We start from the raw sequence: 11,092 nt of genomic DNA, 5'->3' as shown, positions 1-11,092 counted from the left end.
AATGAAAGGGAAGAAGCTAATTTATAGCAAAATTTCCAAACACAGCAATTGAGGCAATTCACCGTATTTAATCAAAGAAATCCCAAAATTCCGTAAATACCGGAGAATCAAATCTTATAGATTACGAAGATTTCCTTTAATCCCTTGAATTGCAGAAATCAATCGTGACTACGTCAAAAGTTAAGGCGAACATTTAATTTACTCATTCACTCTTTTACGATAGCTTCGTTTATACTCTTCCTATAATCGAATCGTTTTATCCATATTATTCAATAGTGATAAAACTTTATTCTTCAACTTATATTCATCATTACAATATTCTTGTTGTAAACAATGATGATCTCTATCAAACTTCATGACTATAATTTTCATGAACTACTCTCTGTTTTGTCTACCCTAATATTGTGGCATAACCACTCAAGGTTTTAAATGAGCTCGATATTATTCATAACACATTTTATATATCCAATTTACTGAAATGACTTGTATAACATCATCATTTTGAATGATCTCCGCATTAATAATAAAATACATTTCGTAGAAGAACTTGTAGAAATTATGGTTTGTATGAATTTAATTCTTGAAACAGAACAATATTCTATCCGTTGGAATTCACGCAAGGCCCCGAGCATACCTGGGAACGTGAAAACCAAATAAAACGTAGATATCCTCGTCTATGTACGAACAACGCCGATTGATGGCAACAACTAAATTTCGGGACGAAATTTCTTTTAACGGGTAGGTACTATAACAACCCTCATATTTCCATGCCTGAATTGACTAATTTGACTATAGGGTTGTTATCCATACGTAATATATAATTAAATTTGACATTGATCAAATATTTATTTTTAGTCGACACTTTTTGTTAACTAAAGTTTACACTAATTATATAAAATAACTTTAGTTAATATTAATGCGTATTATATTTAAAACTATATGTAACATAATTATTAATTAAATGATAAGTTATATTAATCATTATATATATTTTTAGCTTATAAAAAAATAAAAATAAAAAGAAATAAGATTTTTTTTATAAATTAAATAATGAGCCCATGAATTTTGACTAAATATTTTCAAAAACAAAAACTTATTAAAAACATTTTAACATGTTTTTATTATTTTGTCAAAATTGGCACCTTTATTTTATTATTTTTTTTTCTTTTCACCAACCATTTTTTACCTATAAATACATGGCTTCTCATTCATTTTTTCTTGACAAACACAAAAACTTAAGTTATTCTCTCAAAACCTTGAAGAAAATTTGAGGTACTTTCTATTTTCATTAAAATTTTTTAATATTGTCATTTATATTTATATTTATTGTATATTCTTTGTAAAATTTGAAATTAATTATGTTTATATGTTATAATTAGTATTATAAGTGTTATGATGCATAAAAATAATTTTGATAATTTATGGAATATTATTAATAATTAAATACGAATTATGTAGTGTTTAAACGTAAAAACAATGTAAAATTCGTAATAAATACTTTTAACCAAAAATAAAATATATATAATTTTTTATGAGTTTTTAAAACTTATATAGATCTGAAAAAATTATAAAAATAATTACTTGGGTAGAATTGGTATTTATTATATAATTAAACTCTATTATTATGTAATTCGAAGGTAAATTATGAATAAATAAAAAATAATAAAAAATATTTTTTTATATATTTTTCTACAGGTTATTAGACTGATAGAAACTTATAAAAATTATAAAAATAATTATTTGGGTTTATTTAGTAATTATGTAGAATTAAAATTTTTTTGTGAATACATTAAGGGTAAAAACAAAAATAAATACAAAAATATAATAAAAACATTTTCTTAAATTTTTCTACTAATCTATATGATTAACTATGACTATAAAAATTATGTATGTAATTTTTAGATATTTAATTTATTATTTAGACATTTTTGAATAATGTTCGATTAATAAAACACTATTATTTTTGAAGTAATTTAGGTATTTATTTAAAGGTAATTATATTTAATATATATAAGACATACTAAGGTATAATAACTAAATATTAAATAAAACTTAGGTTATATTATCACATATATAATTATTAAGTACATTAATAATTCTTTGTGTGTATACACCTAAAGTGAAGGTTAATCAAAGATAATGTATAATTCATGTGAACTTCATCGCTACTCACGGTCGTAAGTGAATGATGTCTAGGTTGCCATTTATGGGTAAGCTTGTGGATCTCGAATGCCATAACTTAGATTCTGGTCAAGAATCTTGGGCCCCCGGTTACATCTGGTCATTCCTGACTTATTTGATAGCAACGAAGTTTGAGTAGAGTTGTACAACATTTTGCTAAAGATTAACCCGAACTTTCTAAAATTGGAAAATTACTATAAGTGGAAACTTTCCATAAATAGTAACTTTCCGAAAATGGAAATTCTTTAGTGAACCATTACCATCAATATAGTACTATATACTATTGTCTGTTAGGCAATGTCTGATCATACGTTCTACCTCTAGGTTGAGATCTCGGTCATGTCCTTCCGTTCAATTCTTTCGTGGAATACTCTTTTGTGCTACTAAGGTGATTTTCATAGCCTCACTTTTACTGTTTACTTAACTATTTATAACTTTTGGGGTGAGACACACGCTTGCTTTATAACTGTTTTATGCTTAGACACAAGTACTAAATTGTTAACTATGCTGTCGTGCTTTGATTCATGCTAAATCCCTACAGTAATATCGTTAATTGCTGAGTTTAAATGCAAACTTAATTATTGTGAGTAGGCCTATTGAGAGTAACGTCTCTAACCATTCGACAGTTGGTCTTTGGTTACATAATAATGATTTCACGACACTGACAGTACAAGGTGTCATAGGGTAAACTTGTTTAGTAGAGATATTACAAAATGCAGCAACACTTTTAGATTGATATTTCTATACCAATCAACTTTAAACTAAATCTTGTAGTCTAAAACTTTGGATATTATTTATAAACCTGTGAATTTCACTCAACCTTTTTGGTTGACACTTTAATCATGTTTTGTCTCAGGTGATGATTGAGCTAGCTGTTTGCAACTTTGTGATGATAGATTTGATGCTTGCATGGAGTCCACATCGTATATTATATTTTAGTTCATAACATTTATTTTACGTTTTAATAATAATGTAAACATGTATTACTGCTTCCGCAGTTTTATTAACGAAGGTTTTATTTAAAAAGTCTCATATAGAGTCGTTCTCGTTTATACAACTGTGTTATGATATGATTGGTCACAATTACCCCTGGTCCATTTTGGGGGGTGTGACAAATTCATCTGATGGGTTCGTAGTCGACTTAATCAATGGAGACGCGAAGAAGGCGATCCCTTTCACTAACCGAATTCACCTCTCGGCGAAGAATCTGAAGCACTTACTGGCGAACCTGTTCGAAACACCATTTTCTCTCTCATTTCCAAAGTATCTCGACACAATTATATTCTATCCACAATTCTAAACCTTATTCATTCGCTCGTTCCTATCGACGATCATCCCGGAATAATATAAGGAGTCAACGAACTTCACGCTCGAATAATCAATTTGGAGAATATGGTGCAAAATTTACCAGCTTCAGCAACATCATCCGTATTAGCAGTACCACCGGCACCAGTAGTACCACCAACAACAACATCCGCATCACAAGCCACAACACTAAACGTCTCAACCTCACAATCGGTACCTCGAGCATAATCATCGTTCTACATGACGTTCTACATCATTTATCTTCGTTCGTCATGGCGATTATGTAATCTCTAATGTTTTAGAGATTATATATTCTTATTATAATGGTAAATCAAATGAGATTAATATTATATTAACTCATTTAATCCATAATTACATCTGAAGAAAATATATATGTATATGTTTTCATAAAGATTGTAATTAAAAATTCTTTTGTACAAACTGTTAATGGTGAAAATATTTTAACGGGTAGGTAATACCCGAGGAATATTTAGATTTCACATTAATAAGTTACACTGTACATTCTTCGAATTTGATTCAACGATCATTTACTATTCTATTTACAACCACCGATATACGTATCCGTTCACCAAAGAATAACTATTTTCATTCAAATTCAATTTCATATTTGGATTTTGATCTATCAGAATCCAACAAGTGGCATAATGAAGAAATAACGGACACAATAAAAATTGATTAGAAATAGACTAATTAACAATATGAAATTTTGTTAAGAAACCACGCTAACGAGATCTTAGCTAATTGTTCCAAGCTAACTGTTAATTCCGTATTACATTTTATTTTATTGCAGTTTATTTATCGATATTCTTGTAATTTTATTTATCGCCATTTAATTTCTGTTATTTACTTTACGCATTTAATTTATCGTCATTTAATTTTTGTTATTTATTTTACGCACTTTAAATATCGGGACACGTATACAAGGTTTTGACATATCATATCGACGCATATATATATATATATATATATATATATATATATATTATTTGGAATAACCATAGACACTCTATATGCAGTAATGCGGGAGTTAGCTATACAGGGTTGAGGTTGATTCTACAATAATATATATACTTTGAGTTGTGATCGAGTCTGAGACGTATACGGGTCACGATACGTATTAATTAATTCGAATATTATAAATTAAACTATATATGAAATATTGAATTATTAATTGTTGACTGTTAACTGGGGAATGCCAACATTGGACAATTAAAATGAATTAAAATTTGATTATAACATATGAAACTAAATAATTCTTCAAGTTTGCCACTTGATTTCATCTTAAACCTCATTTGTATCTTGACTATTACAATCTGCGTTCAAACCTTTCATGATTCCTGAAAACACCTCAATCGAGAGGATGAACCAACCACATTTCATCTAAGGAAGAAAAGTTTGATGCATATAGTTATGCACTTGAAAACACTCGGAACCTGAGTAAACGTTTAACACGTATCTGTGCTAGCTCCTTTGGCGTTGTTATTACCGAAAATAACTTTACAATCCCTCTTCAAAGTAGCCAATTTTGTCATAGCTCCAGCAAGTCAACTTCGACGTTTCATTCGAAACAACCCTATCATATACTCATCTGCATCTTGTAACGAGAACTGACATACCAATTACCGGGAATCAGCAATCAGTACTTTGAAAACTCACATCATATCTACAGCAACAGTTATATGTATGACAATTATCTCTTAGAATTATGATCTCTCATTCTGAAATTTTGAAAAGCACTCAGTCACAAATCAATACTCTGAATGTTGAAAAAGCTGAATAAAGCAACAGAAACCATAGACAACCGTAAACGACCTTAATCATCGAAAGTTTGATGATAAAGAATAGTATGTTGGAAAAGCTCAGAAAAGTTGGAACTGGAAAATGGATTGAGCTAACCACGAAGGAGACCAAGGACAAATACAAGGACCATACCATATATTCAAAGAATCCAGGTAGTTCTGGATCCGATGAAACCTTCAACGAATATCTTGCTCCGTACTCATGTTAAAATCTTGCGAAAAATATTCCTCATCAACCATCGAACTTAGAAATTCCAAAATATCATCATAAATATCTTCGATATTTCTGAAGATATTTTCATAAATATTCTCGTCCGAAATTATTTATCTTTTCGTGCTATCTATATTACATCATAAAGGAAACTACTTTAGTTTCTAAAATTCTTTAAAATTCGAGTTTAAATTATGAATGTTTTTGAAGTAATGTTAGGAATTGATGCATGAGTTAGTATAATATAATGACACTTGATCAACGTGATTATATTACAGTAAGTCATGGTGAGTTTCTAATGGAACGTAGTGATTCACAGAGTCTTAACATCATTATGTGCCATGTTACACGACTCTTACATTCTATCTAATCTTCAAACATATCAAGAACGTATTTTATTGATAGTCATATCTTTCTCTTAAATTCTGGTAATTTGACAAGTCAAATTGTACTATTACCGTTTCTTTCTTAAGAACATTAACAATGTTCATTCTGAAACTCATATCTACGAATTCTGGACCATTACAAGAGATGCCCAATCGCATGAAGAAGAAACGAAGGGACAAAGCTCCGAAATAGAAATTGGAGTATAAATCGTAGCAAATAGGAGGAAGTATTAACTGGGGATGACAATGATTATAGAAAACAGAAGCAAGGACTTCGAAGTATAAGGGAAGATATAAAGCCCGATAACAACTCATAAATTACAAACCGTGCATATCAATGTTTATAGCAACATAAAGATACAGGAGGATTAAAAGCACTATAACCCCAAGGGCAAAGTAGAAGTAAGCAGATTCCTCTGGTGGAAGTTGGAAAAGGAGAATGGTGGTTGTGATAGTAAGGATAAGGACAAGGATCAGAACTGAATTTAGCATTTTCATAAACTTTTGAATATGGGGATTTGATATAGGAATGGTAAAAGTAACGGAATGGAAGAAGTTTAATTTATAATAGAAATATCAGACAGAGTAATCGAGGCAGATCACCGTATTTGATTATAGAGATCTTAATTTCCTTATTCGCCGAAGAATCAAGTCTTTTAGATTTCGAAGATTTTCTTTAAATCCCTGGAATTCCGGAATTCCACCAAGACAACGTCAAAAGTAAAGAAACACCTTATTTTCTAAATTCAATCATGACTACGTCAAAAGTTAAATCTCTATCTCAATCTTTTGTGATAGCTTCATTCGTACGCTTCGAATAATCGAATTGTTTTATCCATATTACTCAATGATGATAAAACTCTTTTGATCAGCTCATATTTGTTAGGAAAACATATTTATTGTTAGCCATGACGACCTCACTCAAATTTCGGGACAAAATTTCTTTAACGGGTAGGTACTGTGATGACCCGGGAATTTTCGACCAAATTTAAACCTAATCTTTATATGATTTTGATACGGTAAGCAAAGTATGTAATGTTGAGTCTAGAAAACATTGGAACGATGTTCATATATTCAATTGACTTTCGACTGCTCTCGACGATTCACGAACAATTAATTGTAAATAGATATGTGTGTATGTATATATAAATAATAATTTGAAATATAATTTGAAGTATTATATGTTGTTGTTATTAAATATTAATAAAATAAAATTAGGGTATTATAATAATTATTATTTAAAATATATCCATATATATAAATATGTATGTTGAAAATAAATATTTAATGATTGTAATACTCGTTTGATGTCCCGATTGATATTAAGCAAGTTTAATTCAAACTTATATGATTTTAAAATAAACAGTGATCCAAAAATGTGTTATATAAGTTATAGTCTTATTAAAAGTATATTTAGAATCTAATTATTTAATTTTAACACTTTTTATATTATACTCATAAATGAGAGGGACAGTTGATGTACTTTTTATTTATTGAATTAATGACTAAATTTTATACCATAATAACCTAATTAAATAAAGACATTTAATTTAAAAGTTTGGAATTTTTCTGAGACCTTTTTATCCGCCACTAATTTAACAACGGGGCACGATTTAGCAATATGTGAAAAGTGTCGGTAGGATAAGCCAAATTATCCGATGGCTTTACTGTGACCCTTTCTAATTCACATGATTTTTATTAATTATTAATATATATTATATATGTACGATCAACCTACTTTAGTTGCACCCGTGAATGTAATTAATGATTATTATTCGTCACTGTAGCCATGTTAATGTGTTTGTCTAAAATAATATCTCTTTTTGAGTTAGTGTCACTTTTTGGAGAATGCATATACCTGCATATATCACGTACACCCATTCCAAAAATCACTAGACCATCATTTACATTATACAACTCAACCAAACCCATTACCAGTTATTGTTTATGTTTATTGTGTGATCATTCCCAAGCACAAAGATCACCTTCATCGCCACGACAACCAAATTATCTTTTCTTGCTTTCTTTGGTGTTTTGATCGAGCAATCCACAAACCAACATCCACTTCTATAAACCAAACTACTGCAGCTGTTGTCACCATCACAAACCTGCAACCACCACCCATTTGCTGCTGTTTTTGCAGTTACAACTGTCGCCACTCCATCACCTATAAACCACAAACACCACAATCATCACCTGCAGCCTTCAACTTCCTGTTTTCTGTTAAATCCGTAGTAAACCACCATCGAACATAAACCTTCATCACCACCACAGACTGCTGCTGCTACGCTTACTTTTTTCTATTTGTTCTTTCGTAAACCATAGACCTCCAATCACCACCTTCTACATCCTACACTCACTACAACCACCATCGTGAAATCGGCCACCACCACCAAGAAACCTCTTTCTTTTTTTTCTCTCTCTCTAACTATCTCTCTCTCTCTCCATTATCGTTCGAGAATCACTACCACCTATTTCTATTTCCTGGTTACTGTTGCGAACAGACACCACCACCATCCTTCACTATTACGAGCTGTCAACAGTTACAGTTGGTTCTTCTTTTCCTGTTCGAGCCAAACCCAGAAACCATCACTACCTACTTGTGTTGTTCGCTAATATTTAAACTCTTGTTTCCTGTTGGAACCGAAACCAAAACCATCAAGAAATCTTACAGTTACTTTTCTATTCGAGTAAAGGAGATGAAGCACGTTGATGAGGAAAGGTGGTGAAAATACGCAAGGATGATGATGTTAATGGAATACGTATGATGTTGTGTTTAATGATGAACATGAATGAAAAGATGATGGTGATGATATAATGTTAATAAAGCTGATTGAAGATGATGACGATCGAGTTAGATGAAGAAGAACAAGACTAGCAGATAGATATATAGGTCATAAGGTTTTAATTAGGAGTTAAGACAGAAATGAAATAACAGATCGATGGTTGAGACGTGTGTGTGTGTTACCGAGAGGTCCTAGGTTCGAAACTATCCCACGACATTAATTTCCTTTTTAGTAATAAGAATCTGTTGGGCCATACTTCTATTGTGTGGTTGGGCCGAAACTAACCTATCTGATGGGCCGAGAGTTTATAAGTTCCATTGGGCCGTGAACTTAATTGGTTGTTAGGCCGTGCCCTATTTTTCGTTGGGCCAATAAACGGTTATATTGATTTACGATTGGAGATACAACACAAAACGGGATAGATCGGGCGATTAGTAGGAGGTCGCAGGTTCGAGCCTGGTTCGAGACAGTTTCTTTTTAAAAGGCTTATTTTTCTTGAAGGTAGTCACATATTAAGTAGTATTATTTTTTATTATCATTTTCATTATTATTATGTTATTAATCTTATGATTATTATTGTTATTATTAATTATTAGTATTATTACTAAGTATTGTAGTTATCATTATTATTAGTGTTACTAATAAATATTAGTTACTTTTTATTATTATCATAATTATAAATACAATTATAATTATTATCATTAAGATTATGATTATTGTTATCTTTATTAGTATGAAAATAATATAATTTATTATTATTTCCATTAATATTAGTATTAGAATCATATTAGGATTATTAGTATTAGTATTAATGTCATTGTTATAGTTATTAGGATTATTATGATCATTAATAACATGAGTATCATTATTAACAAATATCATTATTATTATTAATATTTTCATTATTAATAAAGTTATTATTATTTTCACTAGTAAAATATTAATATCAAAACTATCATTTTTGTTTGTGATGTTAAAGCTAAGGGGTATAAAATACTATTAAATTTTAGAAGGAAATACTATTAAATACGATACAATTTTACACAAGATATTTATTTATTTATAGAATGGATATACTTAAACCTTGCTACAACACTTATAGGCAGTGTACCTAATCGTACCGTAGTGTAGTTTTTAGTAAGTCCGGTTCGTTCCACAGGGAAAATCTTTAAACAAAGCTTAACGCTATATTAGTTTACTTTTATAGAAATACAAATATATATATATAAGTAATATTATTATTATAAAGGGGGTTTTTACCGTTTAATGACCGGTTTGTCGATTTTAAAACTTTAGTCGCAGTTAAAACCAAATGTAAAATATTAAAAATAAATACAAGACTTAAATTAAAGCGTAAAGTAAATAACGATAATGAAATTTTGATAAATAAAAGTGCGATAAAATAAACTTGCGATAATTAAAAAGTACGAAAATTAAAGTGCAATTAAATACAATAACAATAAATAAAATGCGATAATTAGAAGTGCAATTAAATATAAAATAAAGGAAATAAAATATGAAATAAAAGAATTATGCTTATTTAAACTTCCGTAATCATGATGTTTGACGTGTTGATTTTAGTTTTATGCTCATAGGTTAATTGTCCTTTGTCCTGGATTATTTAATATGTCCGTCTGGTTTTTGTCCATAACAGTCCATCAGTCATAAATATAAAGTGCGAGTCCTCGTCAAATTATTCTTATACCTGAAGTTAAATATTTCAACTAATTGGGGACTTAAACTGTAACAAGATTTTAATACTTTGTTTAATAATTACACCAGGATGTCGACTGAGTGTAACCCAAGGTTTTAATACTTTGTTAACAATTATGCCAAGTGTCCTTGTACATAATTTCACCCCTGTTTTAATAATTGATAAGGCTAAAAAGGAACATATATTTCATAGCAATATCCCTCCTAAATAATAGGTTTTCATATGTAATTGTATTATATTTTCATTGTAATTGTTTAAATAAATAAGTGCGAAGACAAAAGGCGAAAACGAAGATTTGAAGACACAAACGTCCAAAAAGCTCAAATGTACAAGATACAATTCAAAAGGTTCAATTTATTGATAAGGAACGTCTAAAAATGACAAGAGTACAAGTTACGAAACGCAAAGTACAAAATATCTCAGCGTACGCAAGGACGTTCGAAAATCCGGAACCGGTACATGAACCAACTCTCAACGCTCGACGCAACGGAAAAAAAATTACGAGTCTACTATGTATATAAATATAATATAATATATAAATAATTATAAAAATTATTTATATATTATATATATTTAAATAAAAACCATCGGCAGCCTTGGATCTTGAACTTGTGGGCTGGTTTTGGAACCTCCGCGACTTGCGGAGCTGGAAGGCCAAAATGGCCGCGACTCGCGGAGTAGTGAATTTT

This window comes from Rutidosis leptorrhynchoides, chromosome 8, assembly GCF_046630445.1.
Source record: "Rutidosis leptorrhynchoides isolate AG116_Rl617_1_P2 chromosome 8, CSIRO_AGI_Rlap_v1, whole genome shotgun sequence".
In the NCBI taxonomy this organism is placed as follows: domain Eukaryota; kingdom Viridiplantae; phylum Streptophyta; class Magnoliopsida; order Asterales; family Asteraceae; genus Rutidosis; species Rutidosis leptorrhynchoides.
This window is presented reverse-complemented; position numbering follows the sequence as displayed.